The 26,378-nt window shown below is 38.1% G+C and overlaps 1 protein-coding gene across 2 annotated transcripts in view; it reads right to left on the bottom strand.

The window, feature by feature from the left end:
- Window positions 1-26,378, bottom strand: part of ZFPM2 (zinc finger protein, FOG family member 2) — a 305,906-nt gene that overhangs the window by 11,993 nt on the left and 267,535 nt on the right. The gene's annotated exons all lie outside the window — the stretch shown is intronic.

The raw sequence follows: 26,378 nt of genomic DNA, 5'->3' as shown, positions 1-26,378 counted from the left end.
ACTTATATTGTGTTATCTACACTCTCAGGCCTAGATACATATCCAATACAGTTATGCCTGAAATAATGTTGCATACTTTATATGTTATAAAGCTTTTTTTTTTTCCTCAGGTTTTGTATATATAGAGAAAGCTATATGTTGCATTCATTAGGCAAGCAAAAACTGTACTCGTTTTGATAAGTAATATTGCTGTGTTTATCTTTCGGCATAACTGCCTTTTCAACTGCACTTCATTTTTTTCCCTTCAACGAGATTATAGTTTTAAAACAACTTGTTGCAAAAATCTGGTAGAGGAGATAACAACAGTGTATGATATGCCACAGCTAAATGGAAGAATTAGGACATTGTTTTAGAGAAATCTTGGACAATTAATTAAACCAGTCTATTAGCTTTCAAAGATGAGCAAACAAAACACCATCAGTGACAGTGTGTTTCAGTGGTAAAATACGCTAAGCTTCCAGACCTCAAAGTAGTGTAGAAGTTTCAAAGCAGAAAAGTGTCTTTGTATTCACCCTTCCATAATAACAGCAGTTGAAGGTGCTACAAAGTTTACAAACGATTTACTGTGAGGGACCAAAACATACCAAGGTTTACTAGTCACCAAGATTACAGCATTAAATGGTGCAAATCTGAGTAATTTCCTCCAGAGAATAAGAAGATGAAAAGTGAAGATAGTACCAAAAAATTCTACAAATGCAGAATCCTAATGCCTGAGCAGGAATTAAAAAAATTGAAGAGCACAATCTGACATATTGCTGGATATAACCAGTAAATATACAGAAGCCTTCAGAGCTAAACTGGTATAAAGCCTCTCCAGAGAGAACCAGGCTAAATTCCTAAAGGGTACTTAACTAGTCTTGTAGATGAAAATACATGGAACACACAATGCAATTTGAGAACCTGAAATTGGGTATTTTTGATGCAAATATCACATAGTTAATTTCCATTTTTAACATGCACTTCTATCTTATTTATATACAGAAGGTGTAATAATCAACTGACGTTTTACTATCTTTTAATACAGAATAAGAGCTCTTTCTAGACTTTATTATTCATTGGATCTCTTAATAAAAATGAGTCACTGCAGAAGAACCAACCGAGACTTTCTCTATCCCAGCAAACATCCATGCTGTATGTACCCTTGGGGGAAAAAAAAAAGGTGATTACTGGGTCTCCAGCTGCAATCAGTCTGGATCAGCTAAAAGGCTGACTCAGGCTCCTGATGTTGGAGCTCCTCAGGGCATTGACTCATGTCCAGCAGATTAAACCGGACAGCTGAAGCGAGCAGTGACCCCGGTTGCCTGCTCCACCCAGTTCCTGCAAACTGTCACACCTATGGCAGGCACAGCCTGGTGGGATGTGTCACAGCTTTGGAAGCACAACGGTATCCAGTTTGGCTTCATAAAGGAAATCAGAACTAGGGAAGTTAAATCCATTCCTGCATATGAATACAAACCTTCAGCTCAACAGGATTCAGATTCAGGAAGTACATTGTTATTTTGTTTTCTTTCATCCCAGTCTATAGAAAACGAGGCATTTAAGTGATCATGATATACATGTCCATGTTTTCATCAGAACATGATATTGTGTTAATTTAGATCCCCAGAAGAACTCCCAAATGATGTATTCTTCCAGCTACTGTAAATGCAGCTCAGCACCTTTGCAGCAACAGTCACTCACTGGGACAGGACACGGTGCAGTCCCCACTTGTTCCCTTCTATGCTTGCCTGCACAGAGTAAGGCAAGCTGCTGTTTTGAAAGATGCAAACGACTTTCTTCCCCTTAATGCAGTGAATGCGAACATGCTGACCTTCGTGCACAGTGGGAAGACTGTGGAAGAGAAGTCTTCTTGAGCATTCTACTGCCCAGTCAAGCAAAGAGCACAAGTCAATCAAGAGTGACAGAAAGAGTACAGTCAAGTGCAGAGAACCCGACAGAGGCTTCCAGATTTAATAGGAAGTTCCAGTCGTGACTATCATATGAATTACTATGCTGTCTAGACACCTCTGTCAGGGATAAGGGCTTCCTTACAGCTGGCAGCTACAAAACAGGAAAAAATTTCTTCCCACAAACATTTCTACAGGCTAAGACACAACTGACGCATATGCAGCAGTCTCTCAGGAGCATAACAGCTATTCATTAAGCAAAGGGCAGTGTTAACAACAGGTTTTCAAAGGGATAATATGGAAACCATAGCCAAGTACCAGTAGCGATGAGAAGGAGAGAGGAAGATGTTTGCATGAAATGTTTGCAAACACACAAAGATTTCATAAAGAAATGTGAAGCACTATTATTTATATAAGATGAATTTCTGATTAAGCTGGCTAGATTTTTTTTTTAACCAACTTTCCTTTTGTCAGAAATATCTTACAGGAGTGAAATTGTTCTACAAAGCTTTGCCAGGCCAAACTTCTCAGTGCTAAGATGACACAGGCATCAGAAGAAGAGAAAGGATGAACAGATGTTTTAACAGGGACGAGTGACTGACAGTGCCTCTGAAATAGTCATGGTTACATGACTTGGTCAGAAAGCAATGGTAGATGGGTGATTTTGGGCCTCTTCTTGTCCAAACTGAATACATTGGTCATCCACTCTACCACAGCAGAGAGAAGACTCTCAGTCAGGTGCAAGAAGTATGACACTGATTATGGGGATGACTACGGTTATATTTATTGCTAATACAGTGTCTAAATATTGTCAATGCAGTATATAATACAAACAAATCTAAAGGATTATAAGATAAACAGGTCCAGCTAGAAACATACAGGTTTACAGTCCTTGGCCTTACAGAATGCAAAGCAGAAAAGCACCCCTTTTGCTACTATAGGATTTTATCTCCATATGTCACCAGATCTTGGTGCTTTTACTCACCCTTTCTATCTTCAGCCTGGACATACCCTGCAGGCGTTCTCGCCAGGGGTGGGGAAGGAGGCCAGGAATTCATTTGGAAGCTGCCTGCAACCCTGGGAGACCAGTTTTCTCAGGTGGCCCAGTCTCCAGCAGCATTTTATACCGTTTTGCAGGCCGATGTGTACTGAAGTCAATCGAAACCATCACAGCTCCCCCATCACTGGAATGCATTTATTATGCGAGCAGTCCAGACAGTTCCTCCTGCAATTCCCACCCGGTGTTCTTATCTTAGGACAATTCCCACCTGGTGGTCTTATCTTTGGACAATTCATATTGCCCATCAGCGACAACAGCAAGGGAAAGCCTGTGTGCCTTGTGTAGAGGAAGCAGGCAAGACCCGACTATGTTTCCTCACCATCACAACCGTTTACACTGAAAGGGATCTTACTGGTTTTACGTGGTGTAGTAAGAAAAGTCTTACTCTTGTGCCAGTGCAGAAAAGAAGGTTTTAGATCAGCAGAAGGCTTTGTAACGTTGGAAAGCTGTTTTCTTGAAAAGGGTAATTATGATTCTGTGAAATTGAAAATAAGCTTCTTGAGCCTGTAATGTATTGATTTATATCTATGGTTAAATCAAACAAATTTATGTGATATTTAACACATACATGTCAAGCAGAAGAAAAGAATAAAAATGTCTGTAAACACTATGTATTTATTTGAACTCTTTTTCTTGTTCACATTCCAAGGAATTAAAAGTGCTCATTTATTTAATCATCAAAAGACAGGAATGCTAAAGAATATCATGTTGTGCAAACTAGAGCAAAAAATTACACTCCAATTGCATTGGCATGAGTTCTTTACCAAAAGACATCAGGCACTGAAGCAGTTATCTGATAGCTTCAGAACTTCCACCAAATGGAAAGGTTATTTCAGTGTTCTCTTCTTTGTCTGCATCTTTCACTGCAAATATTTCTGCTGCTTGAAAAAACCACAAACACCCTTAAACAAAAACAAAAAACCCAACCCAAACCAAACCTAAAACTTTCTACAAAAACGAAAGAGTAAGGTCCTGATGTCCCTGAAAAACTGTGGGCTTACTGTTCTTTGTAATGTTTATGATCAAGATTCTTGTGCAAACAGATCTGGTTCCTAACAGGAAGCTTATAAATCATACTCATAATTGCTGTCAAAACTGCAGTGGAGTGTACTGCAAGTTTCGATAATAAAGAATAGAGTCACAGTTCAAACTTGATTACATTTTGGAAATTCATGCTGCTCTTACAAGAATCAGTGGTCTTAAATATCTTCTTCTCCTGCCAAATTTTTCACTTGCACTTTTTATTATTTATGAAATCAGTGTCTGCACAATGTCATGCAGACCTCTGCTGATAAACTCTAATTAAGATTAAGACAAGCCTTTTGGAAAGGATCCCATCATTAGCAAACATGATAAACACAAAAATACTCCCTACTTGTCAACCAGGAGCAATTCAGTAACCTAACAGTATTATCTGTTGCTAGGCTACAGGGCTGACAAAGCTTCAATTATATTGTATGGCCATACCTATAGAAAACTGTATAGGAAAATGTATCTAATATAAAAGCATTTAACTTCATCCATGCTATCTGTAATTCATGGCTTCCCTCAATGGCAAAAAATCAGGTTAATAATTACATAGCAGGCTGAGAAAATCTTAGCAATGTGTCATGTTTGCACAATTTTTTCTAATTTATCTCTATGATTGATAGACATTTGCTTTGTAAAAATAATAAAATGCAAGCAATGGGATGCTGTAAACCAGAAGCATAACTACATCTGGACTCATCAAGATATGGAATCACTTTTAGTATAAAAAATATATAGTAAATTGAACCAATTAAATCATACTTAGATGCAGTAATACGCTATCTTCTGTATTCAGAATAAGGAGAAATATGGTGATAGATATGCATGCTAATACAAAACTTTATTTTATGTAGGACAGACACCTATAATTGAAGAGAAACCCTTTTTTTAACAGCCTTTCCATTTTTTCTTCTACATTTGAATTTTTTTTTTTTTAAACAAAGGGACCTCTATTATCCTATTCAAAATAAGGAATTTGCTCTGAAAATTTAACTAAATGGCCCTTCACCCATTTTGATCCTCAGAACCCTAGAACCCTATACCACTTCCAGGGAAAACACAGCATTCTGCACAGTGAGCCTTGTGATGGTGGGCTGCTGCTTTTTTTTTTCCCCACTTCTGTTTTGCAGGCCTTAAGGAATGATATTTGGAATCTGTGGATCACAGTCTGAAAAAAGGCTATATATAAGGTCAGACTTACCTAACTCCACTGGGAAAAGGAGATTCAAAATGGATTAAACTATTAAGCCTCTTGATTTATATTGTTGCTTTTAGGAAAAGTGCCTTAAGAAAGCAAGCAGCTAAAACCAGCATTTCCATTGAGTACAGGTGTTTCACGGATTCAGAAGCATAAACATATATTCAAAAGCAAATCCCAGTTTTCCTGTGTTTAGTATCAGTTGGTTTTCCTTGCTAAACTATCTGAGTCTCATTTTTTTGACCCAGAAATGCCACACACCTTTCATATAAGTTTAGGAAATCAGTGGCAATTTCTATTAAAACCAGTTTTCAGTGCCAGTTAATTCAGAACTATTACTTTTGTGTAGTAAAATTTGAGCTTACTGGACTTGATTGCGTTGCTGCAACAACATAATAGCCCATTTCCTGTACACACATCTTTTTGCAAGAAGGGTCAAAAGACTATCAGAATTTATTTAAACAACAGACTGTTGCTCTTAGCAACTTCCAGGCACCATCAACTGAATTAAACCTTCCTCTCCCAGTAAAATATTCCAACTTGCAAAAAATTGTGCTTTTTAGTAATGATAATGGGGGTTGGAGTTATTTTCTTCCCTCCTTTGTTGCACAGGTTAAGCATTTAGGGAAAATTTGCACATCACAATAGGATGGGATCTTTGTATTTGGGTTCCTCCTGCTTCTTACCCATGGGGTTGTGACTACTCAGCATATTGAATGCCATTTCAGTACAGCACAAGTTACTGGGCAGATCTTTAATTTTTGACATGAACAAAGTACATATATCTATATGTGGACACATTGTTTAATAAAAAAATTATAATTCATTCAAATCCAATACTGTTGAAATTTTTGACAGTAGAGTGGTACAAGGAACAGAACTTATAAATTATGTGTGCCCCTTCTTTGAAAAATGCTTTGGAGGTTTCTTTGTGCATTGGCAAATACAGTAGGAATATGAGTTATTGTGTGAATCCTCCTGCACAGCACCTGATAAAAGAATAAAGAGCTGTGACATATTCTTAAAACAATAGAGGAATTAAAGAGAAACAATGGGCCAGCTGCTTCATTAATACAATCAAAAGACAGCCCAGCACAGAGGAGTCCAGATAATTAAGCACTACTCTTTTAGACCTTTTTTCTGTAATAAAATTGCTAAAAATTTATTAACTACTTCATACTTGTTAGATAGATCTATGTACTTGTTTATTTGGGTTGATTAATGCCTTTTCAGTATTCTACAACATGCCAACTCATGGTTCATACAAGTTTTTGAATAAAATAATGTAAGAATATGTGATACGGATCTGTAGTATATACAGCAATAAATCAAAGGCATTTTGTGAACAGTCTTTCCAGTTGCTAAATAATTCTTAGCATTTTTCACATGCGTACACAAAATACGTACTTTGCACAGCATTTTTGCTATTAATGCACTTTAATGTTGGGGTTCCAGCCATTTCTCTGTGAAGTGTCTCAAAAATCACCCTTGCAAATTCAGACTGCTCAAACTCTCACAAAAAACAGCTTTAGTGCTACATTAATGAGATTGTTTCCTAGCTTCTTCTATAATTTTTCTTTGTTTACTGATCAAAGGAGATTGCCAAAAAATATTTGACCTTTAAGTACCCACTGCATAATATAAGCCTGCAAAAATGGAAAATACTGTATAAAATTAGACCAATACAGTGGACAAACCAGTTCTGTTGCCACTTTTACTATTACCTTTGTGTTCAGCAAAGAATATGGAGCCTTAATTTTTAACTCACTGAGCAAAAGGCAAAATAAAGAAACTGCAACAACATTTTCCAGAACCAATACAACAGAAAAATACTCAGCTTAACCGCACTAGCCAAATTAACCCCCTGTATTTAGAGATATAAGCTCTCTGACCAGAAACAGGGAAGAAAACACCCCTTAGGAATATAGCTCTTACTCCTGCATGTGAGTCAACCTGAGCTTTGGGTCTGACTTCAGCTTAGTCATATGCTGACAGCTGACAGTGTATTCATCTGAATAGATGATTTTATGGTTAAAACTGTCAGGCATTATATAGCTGATAAAGAGGAAAAGAAAAATATGAAAGGAACTTGCCAGTCCTAGGGGAGAGAACTCCTACACCTGGCATCTTGGTGTGAGTGTCAGGGCTAGGTCTTTCCCTTGCTGCAGTACAACTATCGCTAACATCACCATCTTATGGCAGCAGCTCTCAAATTCACACTGCAAAAACCTCCCTCAGCTGAACCCCCAATAAAGCACGGTGTTTCTGAGGAGCAAGGAGTGTAAGGAACAGATTTTGACCTCTTGTTTTTAACACTGTTGTATTGCTTGCATTTTGTTAGTTTGAGGATTTCTGTGTGTTTCCTCCAATTAAATGTCTGCATGTAACACTCAACAGAGTTCTAATAGGTAAAGAGGCAAAATAGATTAGTGCTCCAAAAATATTCACAGGAAAATAATGTGGTAATTTTATTTGCCATTTTCCCCCCCGATAGAGCTGTCACAGCTTATTTACCACAGGGGGAGACAGTTAAACCCATATCCTTAGAAGTTCTATGCATTTAAGAGGCTTATATATCTCTTCTGGGACCCTCGTTCAAATCCTGGGCTAATCAGAATGAATACATATCTTTCTATTAGATGGCTCTAAAAAGTCTTAGGTGATATCAGCTCCTGGTGGACGACAGTCCACAGCATAAAACTATTAAATGTTTGGCACAAATGGCAATACTTACAAAATGAAGTTGAAAACTGTAATATCCTCCCACATCACAAGAAGTTAAGTCTGCTGCTCAGAGGTTGAAATTAAAGCCTGCCACAAATGCTAAACCTGTTATATTTCCTTAATTCAGCATAAACTCAAACAAGGAAGTCGAAGGAGTTCTTTTCCAAGTTTAACGTTTTCTTCCTTTTTTTCCCCCTCCTCTTTTCTTTGTATATTCCTCTGTTTTGAATTGAGTGCTACACCTTTTTTACATTTGAATTAGGTGTCACTTGAGTGTTATTTTAGAATTTACTAAGCCTTCAGAAAGAATATGATAAACAGCTTGGAAAAAACGGATAAACCCTTGCTGACATTGCTCACATTGCATTCCCACCACCACTGCAAAGCAGCTAAGACTTAGTGTCGCAGCACACTCATCTCCCCTTTCACTTTTTACAGGACCACTGAATGGGCACTCTCCATAGAGCTTCCCAGGAGACATTCCCAGGTGACGCCCACTGCTCCCCCCAGCTTTTGTGGATGCACCGGGTTTCACAGAGAGAGAAAATGCACCACTGAAACCAACTACTCTGAAGCAGGGCTTTGGATACACACATTCCTACAATCCTTGCTTCCATAACAGCACAGCTGTAATGTGACCTTTTAGTAGCCTTACAAACACAACCATGCCTGTGGATTGTCTTTTCAGAGTTATTTTGTGAGACTGGAGTGTATGAAAAAAGGAGGTGATTAAATGAGACAATAGATATGCTTTAATGGCACCTCTTTCTTACAGGGAAAGCAGAGTAGACTGCATCTTATCAATGGTTTTTCTACTGTCTTGCACCTGCTACTGTAGGGCTCATTTCTTGCCCCTGGGCAAATGCAGAGTGAATGGCAAAGGCACCTGAGCGGAAGGAAGGATTATATAGAAGGAACTGTAGTGACAGGTTGTATTTGTAAAGGAAATCATCACAATAAATATAAGAGAAATAGGGAAGCTATAGAAAGGTAAAATCAAAGTAAGAAACATTGGTTATGAGACCTGCCTGCTTATTCAATACAGGGGCCATGCTCCAGAAAAAGCTTACAACTTTGTGAGAAACAAAAGGTAGCTTTTATAATGAACAGAAGCCGGAGCATTTAGCTATGTGCACTGTAACCCTGAGAAAACAGTTGCTATTATTGTGGGTTATCTCAGACCTTTACCCATGTTAACGTTCAGCTCACAGGTTGAAGTTCAGGAACTAGTTCACCTCAGCTGTAACAACCATTGGAGTAAAGCAGCACTTCCTGATTCCAAAAAGTCTTTCTCCCACTAAAGCCATTAGAATGTTTTACACTGGCTGCAGTGGAAACAACTCTGTGACAAATCAGTGTCTCTCTTACTCAACAAACAACTAAGTAAAAGTAGATTTGCATGTTTAGTATGTTCTAAAATGTAAACACCATAGAAGATATAATAAGCATCTAACCCAGTCTTCTCTATTTAAAAAGTACCTAATTTATAAAAAAACCACCACTACCCACACACAAAACCCCATACCAATACCCCAGATTTCCTTGAAATTAATTAAATCCTAGGTATTATAGTTCTGCCTTTTAGAATAGAAGATAGAAGTAAATTGACTGAAAACTCTCAGTGATCAAAAGCATTTCCATCTTTCAAGCTATACATGGTGTCCAAGGTAAACAAGTATTGTAAGCCACTGCCAGTCTCCCAGTTAGTTCATCTAGTAAGAGACTGTTAACAGCAGAAAGCAAAGACTGAGCTACTTCTGGTCACAATGGAATTAAAAAGAAAAAAATTATGAATGAGCAAATAGTTAAGATTCTGGCTGTACACACTAACACAGATTAACATTTGAGGAGGATTCTGCACTTGATGACTTCTTCCAAAACAGGCTTAATAAGAAATGCCAGTTTACTGAGCATCATACAGGTGCATAGGAGCTACCATTGTGCCTGCTTGGTCAGCATGATTTCTAAATGGCCAGGAAGAAAGTGACTGTATACCCAAAGGCAAGCTGTCAAAATTCAGTTTGCAGCTGATAAACTGATTACAAAGCTGCTTAAGACTTTGCTTGTAAACAAAAGCATTTATCAACTAATAATTTGCAATAAACTGATGTAACTCCCAGCTGAGCCCCAAACTGTAATTGTCTTTACCATCTGCCTATTAAAACACCATTCTTCATCACCAAGCAGGAGCAGAAGGGAGAGAATCTCCAACAACTACATAACTTGCATGCTTATAAATAATCTGTGAGCATTTCACACATTCATTATGATTGCCAGGTTTTGTATACTTCATTTTCTCTTTTTGAGAGGCAAAGAGGTGCAGTAAAGTGGCAGAAAAGAAATTAATAAATACCGCCTGGTGCAAGAAAAAATTATGTAAATTCATCATACTCCGCAGTTTCTTAATTTTTTTCTCTTTTTGCTACTCCATAGGAATATCATGATGGAAGGCCCCTCAAGCACAACTTTACAGATTAAACTCTCAATTTCTTTTCAACTTGTCAGTTTTCATTACCTTTCTTTCTTATGTATTCAGTTCTTACAGCTGCTTCAATGGGAAGCCAGTTAAAGCATACTGGCTCCCTAGAGGGAGTCTGCCAGGGTCTGAGGCATTCTGCAGGCTCCCTGGACTTCTACAGGTCACCCTTAAGAGCATTTTGCTGATCTCGTTGAGAGGATGTCTGAAAATTAAGTGAATTCACATTCTTTTATTTTCTAACTATTGACAACCTTAGTCCTGAGAAAGGTGGCAGTGTTTAGGCAAAGTTCAAAATTAACAAATACAGATGCTCTAAAGCTGATACATTCCAAAGGAAGAATCACTTTGTTAAATGCCTAAAATATTCAAGTATGAGGGGGAGAAAACAGGAGAACTGATACCGTGCAGAGAACGGCAGCCCCTTGAGATGTGTCTGCATGAAAAATTGAATTTAACAGAGAATCGCACTATGATTTAGTGCAATGCACTTGACCAAATATTTCTGCAATCTGCACTCTCAGCCACCCACTGCTCTGAATGCAAGGCTGTGACCAGAGACTGATGATCAGCTTACCTCTTCAGAAATAATCTGTACAAAATGCACAGATGTTTTAAATGGAACTTGATTTCTCATTGACTTTCCACATTCAGACCAGAATGATCTATTTAGCTGAAGTGAGGCTTTTTACATGCATGAAAAACATGTCATCACTGGGAGGAAGTTGGGCATCTAAAAGCAGAAGAGGTTTTGGAGGTTCCTCCTGTTAATTGCATTGAAATGCAAGAAATTAGAGGACAATCCTGTCACCCATGCTCACAGAAGCAGTCTAATTTCCTTCACTGATAATCTTTCCCTACTTCTTTCTACCTTTGTCTGACTCTGTGATACCACTAGTGTTGCCTGTAGAACACCACCCCCACTCCCTAGAACTGCAAAAAGAAATCAAACCACAAGACAGATTGGGACCTCTGGGCTTTATTGTTAAGATACATTCCACTCAAGACAATTATGCTTGTAAACTAAGGTAATTTCACTGCCTGTAAATACATGTACTTGTGAATATGCTGGCTGAACCAGCATTTTTATGATGAATATTTGTACCTCAGTTTCTATCCACAGAACTGGGACAGAACCCAAACAGGGGTGAAACAGAGGGAAAAGTGAAAAACAGTGTGTATAGGAAATTTCTTTTTTAATTTTGTAAAGAAAAACTTTTGTTGAACACTAAAACATAGTGATGAAAGGCACCTTTCAAACCTCTGTAGTTCAAACTTATCATATAAATTATTTAATGATAGAATGGCTTGGGTTGGAAGGGACCTTAAAGCACATCTAGTTCCAATCCCCCTGCCATAGAGCAGTATGCTCAGAGTCCCATCCAGACTGGCCTTGAGTGTTTCCAGGGATGGGGCATCCACAATGTCTCTGGGCAACATGTGCCAATGCCTCACTACCCTCACAGCAAACAATTGCAAACGTTAAGCAACTTGGTCAGATGAGATCCTTAGCATGCTAATGCTGAGCTAAACTATAAAGTTAAGAGAGTCACAGTTTTAAAAAGACTTGTGTAACAATTACCTTTTAAAAAAAAGGTAGGATTAAAAAATTAGAAAATACTGGAAAACACTAAGCTGGAGTTAGAACTTTAATTTGGTTACCGCGCAAGGAGACAGAGTTGCAGGGATGTTGCAGGGATTTTGCAGGGATTTTGCAGGGCGCTGCTGCCGCTGCCGGCAGTGTGCAGGCCCGCCCCTCGCCCGCAGGTGTCGCTGCGGCGCCGCGCGGGGCCGCCGCCGTTATTGCTCGAATTTTCCACAAGGCTGCGCGCGGCCCCGCGCGCTGATAACGGCGCCGGGGCCTGATTAAACCCTGCCCCCGACGCTCGCGCCGCGCCTCGCCTGTCACGACAGAGAGCGCTGCTGTCGCTGCCGTGGCGGAGATGTGCCCCTCGCGGCGGGGCGCACCGACGGTACCGCAGGTGATATTTTAAATAAACTGCCGGATTGACGTGCAAAGCGAACAATATCGATTACGACGTTATCTGCTCGCTGAAGGAGCTGTCTAGGGACTACTTCCCTTCTCCTGGTCAGCATCCCTCTCTGCTCCCAAAGAGCCCTAGTGGGGCACTGCCCTGTGCCCCCGCCCCGCGGCTGGGCTCCCTGTGCCCCTCCACTTCCACCAAAACTTGGGGGACAAGGAAGGCAGGCTGTGGTAGCACATCCGCAGCTGGGCAGGCTGCGGTGGATGCTGAAGCCCTCGGAGGGGTCAGTTTTCGAGCAGACTGAAGCTATGACACACCAGTATTGGACTGTGTCACCCTCTCCTCTGGCCTGGCACCCCAGAGCTGCAGACAGATGACAAAGGCAGCGAAGAGTGATGTTTCACCGCCCCTGCCTGTAAGATGTTCATAGAAATCACCTGTGCTTACCTACAACCACACAGATGCTTATTTCTACCTAAATCATTCCCCTGCAAAACTGGAGAGTGAAAAGATGCAGCCAGGGCTGGAAACTATCCAACATCAGCCACTTCATAATATTTCTGTTGCTGAGCAAAAACAGCATTCCAGGGTGCGTGACTCCCATGGAAACACGTGGGAATCGTGATGTTAAAAGTTTGTGGAAACCTTTGAACACTTATCTCTGTCTCATGAGAGTAATGAAGAAATTTGATGTCATGCATGCAGTGATCCCTGAAGAACTATCTGGCTTTTGGAGGAGCAGGGATTACACACTGAGGTGAAATTCTGCTAGCCCCGTAGTGCTGGCATAAACCCCTGTGTCCTGGCTGGCTCCTTAGAACTGTACAAAATCTTAGAGGAATGATATGAGGCTACTCTAAGTAAAGGGGTCACAGAGATTAAAGAAAAGTTCTATTAAATGTTTGGGATGCTCCCGGGAATAGAAATTTTTACGAAGCAGAATGAAAGAACTGGCAGCAATTACCTATCAAGCTTCCCAGTCTGCTTGGAAATCTACCCTGCTGATAAGGCTGTTCTCATGGTCACCCCTTCCCCGCTCCCCCGATGAACCCATCGCTGCACTTCTCTGGCCAGTCCTATTGGACACTAAATGTTATCTACTGCCTCTCTTCCTTTTTAAGCAGGACAAAGTATAATGAACAACTTGGAATCTCTCTGGGGTATGGGAATGGAATGCAATCTGGCACCATGGAAAAATGCAGTTCATCATTGCCTAACCTACGTATGACTGAGACCCAAACACAGTCTCTTGAACGCCAGCCAGTTTACAAGCAGTGAACCTCACAATATCCACAACCTGCTGGAGATGCTTCACTGTCTCAGATCTTTTTGTTTTGCTAAAAGTTAGCACTCACATGGACAACCATCTGCATCTACAACTCAGAATCACTAAAATGCTCCATTACTCTCTCCCTTAATGTGTTTCTTCTTGGTTCTGAGCAGATGATCCTATACTATCCTATCTCAAAAAATGTGTCCTCATACTTCTTTATTAAGACACCGGAAAAATCAATGCTCTCTATGCCCTGGAAGTGGAAACAGGATTTAGTGTCTATCTTCATAATGGAAAATATTGCCCATGTGTAGGAGAGCCAGTTTAGACCCATTTCCCCAGTCCATGGAAATACTGCTTGATATAACAATATAAAATGCCTTTCAGTGCAGCTTCTTATTCTATGTTTAAGTCTTTTTAGCTAGGGGGTTCTCAGTTGGTAACTTCTTCCTGTTTAATTCTCTTTTCTCATTTTCTTTCCCATCTACTATCAGCCCTGTACTCCACCCCACATTCTCAGTTCTCATTAAATACAAACTGATAAAATATTAACTGATTATTGTCAATCTATAAGCCAGTCAGGTAACACATACACTGTAGCACAAATACACATGTGCAGCTATCTGACTTACTGGCCATTACAAGAATTCTCTCAAGCCTTTACTCTGATCAGTGTGCTGGGATGATATTCCCCTAAACAGATAGTTATTTTCAAAGTTGAAGACTTTGTTGCACAGGTACACTGCAACTGGTCTGAGCACATTACTCAATAGCACTACCAGAGATGTGCAAACTGTGTATGAGATACTGTGCCTTGCATCCTTCAGTTATCAGTTCAGGATAGTTCTACACAAGTAATCTCTCTGAATCTGAATTAACATTTTATCTCACTGCTTATTTACCTGTTCATGGTATTATTAGCTGAATTAACTGCACAGACAGGTGAAGACTGAATAATGCTGGAGAAATGGAAATAGCTGTAGTTGTAACTTTTTTTTAAAAAAAAGAAAGCCTTATTTGTCTGGTTTTGACAGGTCATTCAAGTTTCTTGATCTGAAGTCCCCTATGTATCATTGCATGCATTCTAAATATTACTCATATATCTAATCTATATCTATTAGATCCAGTTCTCTGGAAATGGAAGTGATACATAGGACAATCAAAATACTATATTTGAGTGAGAATTTAAAGAAAAGAGTTGGCAGTACCAGAAAGAAGTGGTAGCATGAACAACCTATTGAGAAGTGCGGAAGTCTTTGCAGAAGAATAAGATATAAAATGAACCAACAACCACTTTTTGGGGAAAGCAAACACAGCATTTTGAGGGGAAGACAAAAGAGACTAGAAAAGAAAAGTATGAAGGATTTAACAGGTAAGAATGAGAGGCTTAAATATAGTATATGATAATGAAAGGATCAGCTGAAGATTTAAGAGGGCATAGCTGGGCATATTTCAAGTGAGCTAAATTATCTTCTCAACAGACTTTGGAGATGCTAGAAAGGTTCGAGGAGAATTTCAGGCAGCATTCACTGGGCAAAAATGAAGACATCTGATCTTGCTCTGACTTCTGATGTGCAATCATTCACTTTTCTGGAGGAATTTCAAATGGGTCTACTGATGGGCATGTGTGCACCTGCAGAGCAGCTCTCAACTGTCCTGCTACAGGCAATAGCAAAGAGCCACTCCGAGAGGGCTCTCAAAGCACATTTGTAAAAGCTAATTAATATAAGGAATATGAAAGCTATTACCTGAAAAAAACGCCAAGTTGCTTTCTGTATTCTTTCATTATTAATTATTTTTAATAATTAAATATCCTTGGTTTACATATTCAAGGCACCTCCAGACAGGTTTCTGCCCCAAGGAGTTTGCCATGGAAAGGTCAGATTTCAATAACCTTTATTTATAATAACAAGTCTTAATCTGCAGGTAGCCATCAACTATTTACATAAATAACACTGTTTTGTGTCAGTCTTACGTGTACACTTTGGCCTCCAAACTGACAGGAGATGACAAAGAAAGAACAGGAGACAAATTACTGAAATGACCTGGGTAATAGTAATGAAAATGGATAAACAGCAATGTGGGGGGTAGATTAAGCAATATGCCTGCTAGTGGGTGCAGATCCCATTAAATCCTTTGTGAGTACATGTAGAGTCCTTAGCTACAGCACGTTTAATTTTTAATGGATTGATGTGTGTATCTGAAAAAGCAATGTCCAGAAAGAGGCTAGGGGTAGTGGATAATTCTTGGAGGCCAGCTGAGAGGTACAAGTTTTGATGAGGGATTTGAAGGAGGAGCTGCAAATACTCTCATCCGCATAGATTGTCTACTTTTTCCCCAATGTAAATCATTATATTTCTTGCCCCAATTTTTTATCGAAATCACTTCCAACTTATTTCAGTCTGTCACAATAATATTTTCATATGAGGAGTGTTGTAACCTAATTCCTTCATTTGAATAATACATTCATTTTTAATTACTGCAACTTGATCTCAGATTATTCAAATAACTGTTTCATTTTTTATGCTTACCCTGACCCCAGTGTATTTATAGGCTTTTATCCTTACCTGATACCAGTGTAATGTAATTATAGATTGTATTTTAATCATCTACTATATCCTAGTGAGTTTGTTTAAATCACTCCAATCCAGAGTCTTTTATTTCTATGCCTTTTAAAATTCTACAATGGCATTCTCATTGCATAAAAGCAATATTTTTGTAGTTTACTACAATGAATGAACATTTTGCATGCATTGCTGGCCATGTTTCTAATTTAAATTTTAAAAAGTTGCTATAGAGAACTCTATGTAAAATGAAATCCTGGCTTGTAAACAGGCATGGGACAGCTCATCACTTGAAATCTTTGTTCATAGCTCCTGCTTGCTCTCTAACATAAGTTTACAGGAAATGCAGCAGAAAAAGAAATCAAATTCTTTATCCTACCAAAAATAAAAGTATACCTTGTACTAAGAATTGACACCAAATGTTTCCAAGTTATTTTACCTGTATTATAAAGAATTCCACATTGTATCCAGAAGATAAATAGTTCAGGTGGGCCATGTCATCACTAGTCCTCGCCACATTTTGATTCCCAGGGTTAGCAGTTCTCTTAAGAAAAGATTTAACTCTTGGAAGCTTTTTATATTCTGAGATGGTTCAGTTTTGCTTAATGATAATTTTAAAAGCAATAATTATTATGGGTTTTTTGCCCACTCCTTAGTGCTGATTGGGGAGTTCCCCTTTCCTATCTTTTCTGTTGCTTCAGGATTCAGATGTGTAACGGGGTCAGGAATCAGATAGGTGAAGCTGCTCACGTTTGCACATCTGCTTAAGAACCAGTATCTTTCTGGCTGTCAAATCGATTTGCACTGAGATAATTGCCACCTCTCTAGTCAAATCTAGTCAAACTATGCCCTTTTTTTGAGCAGCCTTTTTTTCCTGTGATGACATCTAGCAGCAGACCTTAGAGTGTCCTTACAACATGCTCTCAGTTGCAGTGTATGCATTTTTCTACAGAATGATACTTCTGAATTAAACCTTCATCCCAGCAGTGTGATGCAACCATCAGTACTGTTCCTGAAGTTGAGTCTGTGTCTAAAGTAGATTGCAGTAGGTGGAAAAACAGTCAAAAGAACAAAAAAAATTATCAAAGATGTTAATAAATCCCATGGTTTGTGGCCACTTACTGCCATGACATGTTAGGGAAAGGGAACAGTATGTGTGGTGCTAAAATTCCTGTAATTTGTGTTCTCCACATCCCTTCTTTCTCAAATGTGTAACTAATTTTTGACTTCAAGTACCTTTATCTTCTGTTTCTTTCTATTCTCCATGTGTGTCCATCCCCTGCTGTTTCCTTTATGAAATGTCACTTTTAAATCTGATCCCTCCTAGTTTCTAGGAAATAAGGGTCTAAAAGGCAGTGAAACATGATCCAGACTGATGTCTGTTGAAAGCACAGGTAAGAAATGGGCATTAGCTATTTAGAAGTATAAATAAAGTGTCATTTTTAACTCCTACTTCCTTTAACAGATTATCTCTTCTCAATAACACTTAAGAACTGTCCAATGTGTCACTTGTGACAAAGGAATTGTGATTAGTACCTTGCATCTAACAAACAGAAATACTGTCCCATAATAGTAAAAAAAAAAAAAAGTAAATAAGAACAGGGAATGTGGGTTTATCGAATATAATCAGTGAATAAAATGAATTACTCTGCTTTTCCAAGATCCAGACAGAGAAACATTGTTTCCCTCTGGGATTTATACTACCATTTGGTCTAATATTCATTTTGCCTATAATAATACAAGCTTCATTAAAGTAGTAAAACAGCAATTGTCTCCTTGAGATCAAAGGACATCTGTTAAATAAAAGCAGACGGATCTCTAGAATGAAATACTAGGAAAAGTTTGAACTAAATTTTATGGTGAATCAAAATGTAAATTGTAATTTCACAAGGAAGACACAGAGCACAAAATTAACTTTGTAAAGACATGGAAAGTGGATGTGTGGATCTTAGAAATGTGTACAGATACTGAGTATTTATCTCTCAGTAGCATTTCTAACTGTAACACTTCACGATAAAAAATTATGCTTGACTAAGCATACTGGTCTTAAAGAATTACCATTAAACAAGAAACATTGCTTATCAGATAAATTATCTGACTGACCTTGCTTCTATTTAACTGATCTTTTATTAAAAAAAAAAAAAAAGCAAAAAAATCCATCTGTCATCGACATCCATCCTGCAAATCTTGTGACAAAATAGTCGCTTTTTAAAAATTTGTCAAATGAAACCTAATAATATTTCTAAAGCTATATTTCACTCTTCAAGATTTGGTATTGGAAAAATGGAATAGGATCTCTCTTGTCTAATTTCAGCATTGGTTTCTCTGGATGCCTCAATGAAATCAGTGCACCTATGTTTAACCATGGAGTATTACAAACCTTATCAGTGAAGAAAATATTTAAGAGAGACATGCTAACAATTAGGCTTTTCTGAAAAAAAAAAAATCCCAAGAATGCCTCTAAAAAAGATGGGTACTGGCCACGCCAAGAAAGAATTAGGGATGCAAACTCCTCTCTAGTGAGGTATTCCCACAGGACACTGGGCAACTCTGAAAGCAGGCAGTGCCAGCGAGCAGACTGGGCCAGCTGTGGGCAGTGAATGAACCTTTTATGCACATGTTCTAACATGCCCTCACATTCCTTAGAGAAAAATGGTGGCAAAAGTAGCAATGGGAACCTTTCCTCTTGCAGGTTTTATTTGCTTCTGCAAAAGGCACAGGGTAGAGTCAGGAAGTTCAATTTCAATTTGCCACTGCCAAAAGTAGCCCATTCTCTAACTTATTTCAATCCTCTTACTGAGCTGTGTCCTTATACTAATAATAATAAAAAAAAAAAAAATAGAAATTATTCTGAGGAAGAAAAACTCAAAAGAAATAAAATCGCCCTGAACATATCTTAATTCTAGTCTTCTGAAAGGCTTGTGTTTATAATAATTAGGAAAATATTTTTGAACTAATTTTGCTTAACATATTTTACACAATTTGCAAATGACACATCTTAAATCTATTCAGCAGTCAGATATCATGGGTCTGCAGTACTAGTCTAAAAAGGACAGTAATGGTTGGGTTACCTGGTGCCTTTGCACACCTGCTAGGGAGTGAGAACTTAGGGGAACAATCTGCTAACCTCAATCAGCTTACAATATAGACTCCACAAGTGTAATTTATAGCTTAATATATGCACAAAGCATTGTGAAGTGCATTGATGACTTTGAATCAGAAAGGTTAAATCATAATTACTACTGCCTCATCAAAAAAACTGCATTTGATTGCCACTAGATCAGTCAAATAAATGTCTGGTATTGCTATACCATGATAAACCAATATAAATAATGGATGGACATCTGTAGGCAAGATTACATGTTTTGATTTCAAATGGAAAATTAATGACAAAGTCCCATTTTGCAAACTCTGTAAAATCCACCTAGCTGGAGCCTTTGACACCCTTTCTTCTGTATTTAAAATGCAAAACACAAGTACAAAAAAGTGAAGAAATATGAAAGAAATCAATGTTGATTCCTCAGCAGCTATTTGGTAAAAATATATGCCAAGGAAAAAAACTAAAAATCTTATTCATCACTAATTAAAAAACAAATAAAATACCACTAAATATAAGTAGATATATTTAACAGAAATTCTAGTTTAAAAATTTTACATTCTAGGATTTTGTTTATGCATCACAGTGATTTCTTTCAGAGGGAAAACATGTGAATATTAGGTGCCTTTTTGGACACCCGTGATTCCTATTTGCCTCTGGCACAATTAAGAGAGGGTACCTTGGTAATGCAATCTTTTCACAACATACTAATTTTGGTTTAAACCAGTTAAAATATTTCTGCTGTCATTACAGTGTCTGCTATTTTAAAATGAGGTATTTATTATGAAATATGTGACAGTTTTGCACTGTGGTGAAAAACAGGTACAGCAGAACATACCCTATGACAACAGGAGTCTCTGTTAGGAGACGGGCAATTCAGCTTTCGTAAGCCTTTGCTTGGTGTTCCAACTGTCTGTGATTCCCTTTCAGTAGATTTTTGCTCTGTCTGTGGTGCAGTGAGATCTGTCCTGGCCAGCTAAAATGTCATTTGAAAAAGAACAACTATTTACTAGGAAATACACCAGAAACACTAAATTGTGCCATTGAATAGGCAGTGGAAGTTAACTATTTGCTTTGTGAATAATCTTGCTAGAGTGGAGTGAGTGATCCAGAAGCAATGGCCTTTACTTCCTTTTTACCAAGACCTTAAATTACATAGTCCTCATCTCCCTATTTTGTAGTTAACACATCCCTTGACTTTAGAGAAACAGCATTTGTTTCAACCCATAGCAATAGGTTCAGACGATTGGTGCAGAATGCCACTCAAGCGTTCTTGGATAGGAATTTCATCCCTAATAATCAAACTTGATACACATACTGGTTCTTTGGCATGTCTATCATCATGGCCATCTGTTAGGTGGAACTGTGCCTGCTAAAAAGGAGATATGCCAGTTTTAACATGATATAGGTGCCATCAAAATGCAAGTGATGAAGGAAAGACTCTAGAATATGGCAGTGATCAATCTTCTGCAGAAAGATGCTCTGGGTAGCAACCCAACTGTTAGGAATATTGTATTGATATATATGATAATTAAAACCTTTGGTTGGCATTTTGATCTCTAGGCACCCTGTCTGGGTGCCTGTATTCACACTGCAGTATTAGTGTTTGGTTTTTTGCGCTTCCTGAAGGAAACATACATCTTTCTCATTCACTATCACAGCCTAATTACAGTTAATAGCCTAATTTGAAGGCCAAATGACAGACGAAAATTGTCTTTATAAAATTTTCTCTTAAAATCTGAAGTGATTTTTAAGAATGAATGCTTTTAAGAATTAAACACAATTCTGCTTATTATCTTTCCTTATCCTTCCTTCCTTACAAATGTTTTTGAAGGGTCTCCTTTAGTAATGGCTCTTGTAAAACACACAACTCAGAAGCACTCCTGCTGTCTGATATTCTTAATAGGAAAATGACTTCCCTTTATAGTCTGTGCCACTGCATCATCTTTAGAAAAATAAAAAATACCCTCGTGGAACAGTGTGTGGGGGGGACGGGTGTCTGTCTAGCTCAGACTCTTTCGCTAGAGTGGCAACAAGCAATGTTATTTAGTAAAAATATGAGAACTTCTCCTTCTGCAGTTCATTCCCCTAAGAATTCCCAAGCATGCACATGGATTAAGAACGTTCGTGGATACATCCTCTTAGTACCATTTACAGATCTGTTGTCCATGAATTTGTCCAATCTCTCTCTGAACCTGCTGATACTGTCTGCTTTCACAGGCTCCTGTGGCATCAAGTTCACAGAGTTAACTCGCTGCCGTGATAATCTGTTTTAAATTGTTCTTCTTCCAGTTTCCTGTAGCACTGCAGGATTTGAAGAATAACAGTTCTTCATTCACTTTATCCATCAGCTTCAAGATTTTGTAAGCCTGTATCAAATTTCCCCCTCAGCTTTCTCTTCACCAGATGGAGGAGTCTCAGATTTTTTTGCCTATTGTCATAAGATAGCTTCTCCCTTGATCACTCCGGTTGCCCTTCCTCAGCTGTGATCAGAGCTGCACACAGTACTCACAATATGGGTGTACTGAGCTTTCATATATGGCAAACTGACAGCCTCTGTCTTGTTCTAAAAACTGTACAGGCTTTTATGATCTGTAGCAAAAGATCTTTAGATGTGTTTAAATTAAAAATCTAGTCTCATACAATTGAATGGTTGCCTTTGGGGCTCAGATAAAGCTGTGTAGTGTCACTGAAATAGAGCTGTTTGGTACTTCCAGCTTTCACAGTGTACAAAGGGACATAGCATGCCATACCTGAGATAATGCAACTATGCATTAAGCCATATAATCATACTAATGGTAAAAGGCTCCATAATGTGAGCATACAGGTAATGTATAATATTAGATAGTTATGATATATATAGCTTCTGACATACTAAGAACTTTTCAGTTAATCAAATACCCAATGCACATTTTCAGTACTTGAGAAACTACTTGAAAATGCTCAGAAAATTTCTAGGTGGTCATACAAGACTGGAGAATGAACATTTAATACTGTTTTGCTCACCAAAGTTTTCTACAAGAAATTCTCCACACATTTCCATACTAGCAGAATTTCTGTGAGAATCAAAATAAATCTCTGAGAATGTTTTTGACTGCAAAAAGTGTTATCCCTTCTACAGGCCTGAACCTGTAGCCAAGAGAGTCATAAGAAACCTCTGGTCCTAATTTGTTTCTTAATCTGGTGCCAGCTCCTGCTGATACATCTGCTCATTCTTTTTCAGCTCTCTAAGTTACTGGATAGAGGATCTCTTTCAACAGGTGAGACCCTTTCAGCCCGTGTAGCAGCTGGGGCACATGCAAGTGGATTAATGGCACCTGAAACATGCCACTCTCAATATCACAGATGATTGTTCTTCTCCCAGCTTGGCTTTCCAAGATGACACCACCGTGCCAGTGCTCAGAGGAGACGACCTGCTGTCTCTTCTGTTTTGCTTGGCTACAACTTTGGAGAAAGGAAGAATATATTACCAATAAAATTATGTTCTCTTTTGTGCATGACACTATCCTTGGTAAGATGTTTGAGTTTCAAGGTTAATAGCTTATTACTAAATGCAGGCTTAATGTATTAGATAAACCTGAAGCAAGTACAGGTGTTTTTATTAGACATTCTGGAGATAAGTCTTTCAGCATGGTTTTCACCACTGCTCTGGATTGGTAACAACAGCAAGTTTCTGGCATACTCCCTAAAGCTTGTTTCATAGAAACAATCAATCAAAGTGTAAAAATTGTATGATACATTTTCAGTATCTGTCACCTGCAGCAAATATACAACTGCTGAACATAGTGTGAACATATTTACTCTTCCTTGTCATACCTGTAAAATTCCAACTCTATGTACCATATTTAGTGTAGGGAAAATGGGATAAAGAATAGGAGTTCCTTTTCTGACTAAATGAATCTATCTGAGACCCTGAATTTGCAAGGAAAGACAGTATTTATTGGTGTCCAAACCTTCTGCTAACAATCAAATTCCTAGGGAGAAAAAAAGATACATACGGTCTGTAGGCATGGGAAAAGCAACAAATTCATATTGCCAAATAGCACATAAAAAATGTGAAAATGCACTCTTTTTTATAAGAAACATACATATCAACAGCCTATAAACTTTTCTTTGTCAAACTACCATTATCCAAGGAATTACTGATGAAACTTTAACTGTGGTCTATGTAACCATAACAAAGACTGACATTTGCACAGCTTCAGAAAGAAAAATTACATGAAAAAGTCTTCTCTCACCTATGTGTGAATATCATGACATCGAGTCAAAATGACTGTCCACTGGAACTAACACACCATAGAAATGAGTGTGAAAGATAGCTGGGTAGATTGTCAGAGGCCTGAAGGAAAGGCATTGGTGTTCATAATGGTGATTTTCTGTGTTTACTGTGTCCAAGCTTAGTTCAGATTTTACCCTAAAAATCAAGTGACATCAGCTTTAAGAGATATTTACCTTTAAGTGTGAAAAATATATCAAGCTGAGCAGTAGGAGGTAGCAGGAAAAGAAGAGCAAGATGGATTTTTATTTTTTGGTTCTGATTCAGAGTTTGTCTTGCTGAATGCCATATTACAGGCTGTTAAAGGAAGACCCAGTACTCAGAACTGATGAAAATCAAGTCTGCAGAATAGACCATAACTGTTTTTTATTACAAAAAAAATGTAATATATAAAATATCCATTAATTTTGCCCAGAAAATAGAAAATGTTAAATTGCACAATAAAAGATTTGACCACTACATTACATTTTCAGTCATAAATACAACTTTCATAGCCTTCATTTTTTATAGGATGGGATCCCTGTTTTTATTAGAGTTGGCAACAGAGTAAACTTGGAGAGTGTAATGGAAGAGTGTGTGATTAATTTTGAATGTATTAAAATTCCATATATATGTATTTACTTTTATATGTGTGTGTGCATATATTTTTCATTTATATATACACATGTATACACACACGCATACACAGCTCACGAAACTCAGGAAAGCCAGAAAAGGAAATAAAAGTGATATTAACCTTTAACAGAAAGGGTGTAACCCTAAGCCACCAATCATTCTACTCTGAATTGTATCAGCATAGAAGAGAACACAATAAGCTGCCAAGTGCATTAACTATGGATTTTAGATTGGAATTTGGAGAGGGGGAGAGAAGAAAGCTCATTGTACTCGCTCCATCATTATAATTAATAAGAAGAATGAAAGAGACGATAAACTCAGTTTCCAAATAACAAGGGCCATTCAATGTTTATTTACATGGCTGTGGTGGATCTCTATATTCATATAAACAGGTAATAATGTCTTCATTTTCTTGTTAAAGGTCTGCTACACAGTTGGAGTATCAGATGGACTAATTTCAAACTTGAAAATTCAATCTTGTTTCATACACTTGGTGCTTACTTGAAGTTTGATGTTACTAGCTTTGTTTAAATATCAATTGTACAAGTTGCAATGTAACAAAATACATATAGCAGAAGCCAAGCCTTCATAGCAGCTCCTATTGTTTTGCATGAAAAATGCATTGACTATAGTATTGCGAGAGTAAATGTGCTGTATGCTGAAAAATTCTGTCACTTTCTATTAGCTGTAAATTATCGACTAGTATAAACCCTAATTTCATTTGTCACATTCTGTTGCATTGCTGCTCTTCCTTGTTCCCATTCTGTCATTCTGGCAGGCCCACTCTGCCCCAGGTATCACGGCATCGCCATCTGCACCCGACATCTGTCTCTCTATTGATCACACGGGTTTAGCACTTGATCAAACAGAGCACGACAGAGTACATCTCTTTTTGCAGTACTGCCAATGCCAACTGCTGCATGAAATCTATTACAAAAGCATTCTTTTACCTAGTTTCTGAAACTGCAAATAGGTTTCTCTTCTTTTAGAAGATTCTTAGGTTGTTTTTTTTTTCTTTAACTTTCTGTCATTTTTTGTAGAGAAAGGAAAAAGCAGCAGGTTCCCAAAACCAAGAAATGAAGCATTTTTATCCCAGAGTATGCAAACTAAGAAATTGAAATTATTATTAATGAAAGAAATTATTACATTGATTCCCATTTTTTTTATTAAGCACAAATTCTAGTTTTGCTGTAAAATGACAGTATAAAATAGACTAAACAAACACCTCAAAGATTCAAACACAGTGTCTGGAGAGCCCTAGCTGTCTCAAATTTAGATGGTTGACTCTAGCAAGTGACTTGGGGACCTAAGAAAGGTACATAACAACTCACTGCTCAATCAGTGAGAAAAAAAATAGTGCATCTGAGGACTGATCTGGCATGCTGACCTGGAGAATTGACAACAGGAAATTCTTGGCACCAAAGTATGTCTGGAATCACATTTCCTTCTATAAATGAAATACCTATAACCAGTTCTGGACACCAGATGCCTCCATTCTTTTGTGAGCAAAAGCAAGGAACTCTTTTCTCAGTGTGACTACTTAAATAAGCAGCATTGATGCTTTAAAACACTGAGAAGGTGTGCACTATGTTTTGCATAGGTATTCTGTTAGAGTGATATGGGAACATAGGATAATTCAAGAGGGTCACCTCAGAGGCTTCAAGACAGCCACACCACTTAGAGAAGCTGAACATTTCTTTCAGGGGATGAAGAGCAAAAAAATCCTGCAGTAGCAAGATCACAGTACTCCTCCCCAAAACCATCTGTGACCAATTCTGACACCAAAGTGAAATAAAATTGCCTTGAACTTCATAAAACTAAGCTTTTTTGCCAGTAAAATCATCAGCACTGGCACAGGTCATGTTATGAATTGACTGTCTTGGGAGAAAGCTCTATCCCGGTATTGTGCAGTTAACAAGCTGCAGTGCAATTCTATGTCTTTGCAGAATAATTAGAAATTATTTCTAAAAAAAATGGTGAAATTCTGAAGCTGTATCTACTTCCCAAGGCCTTAGATATGGTTATGGCACACAAGGTTTCTCAGCACTTAACAATTTTAACTGTGATATTCCCACTGATTTTATGAGAAGTTCTCTTATAAGTTCTTCAATTCTCAAGTAGAGAGAAGTGCTGCTAGCCATAAGAAATGGGACATATAAGGCTAAGAAATTAAATTATGGACTAGCAGGAGTCAT

This window comes from Corvus hawaiiensis, chromosome 26, assembly GCF_020740725.1.
Source record: "Corvus hawaiiensis isolate bCorHaw1 chromosome 26, bCorHaw1.pri.cur, whole genome shotgun sequence".
Classification (NCBI taxonomy): Eukaryota; Metazoa; Chordata; class Aves; order Passeriformes; family Corvidae; genus Corvus; species Corvus hawaiiensis.
Note: the sequence above shows the minus strand (reverse complement) of the source record. Positions and strands in the feature narration are given on the sequence as shown.